Source organism: Mytilinidion resinicola (assembly GCF_010093595.1).
Source record: "Mytilinidion resinicola strain CBS 304.34 unplaced genomic scaffold BDZ99scaffold_4, whole genome shotgun sequence".
Lineage (NCBI taxonomy): Eukaryota > Fungi > Ascomycota > Dothideomycetes > Mytilinidiales > Mytilinidiaceae > Mytilinidion > Mytilinidion resinicola.
The window spans coordinates 1,806,009-1,806,338 of NW_022985440.1; positions in this window are offsets into that span (position 1 = coordinate 1,806,009).

Below are 330 nucleotides of genomic sequence, written 5' to 3' on the forward strand. Positions count from 1 at the left end.
TCTACTAACAAAGTAGACTGTAAGATGAGCGGTACGCTCACTCGGCAGCCTCCTGGAGTTGATGGCTCACGTGTTTGGCTATGGGAGACGGTGGAGGAAGCTCACAACAATCACAACGCTATGCTCAAACCTACGGCAGCCGCCTGTAATAGGAAGCGCTCGGCATCCACGAATGCCCTCATTCGAATGGATGCATCAAGCGGAACAAAGCCTAATGAGACGTATACAAAGCTGTTGAAGAAAGGGGTTACTATCACGGCGCACGACATCACCAATGAGCGCACCCGGTATAGGAACGAGCTTCTCGGCGGCCTTACGCCTATCCAGGCG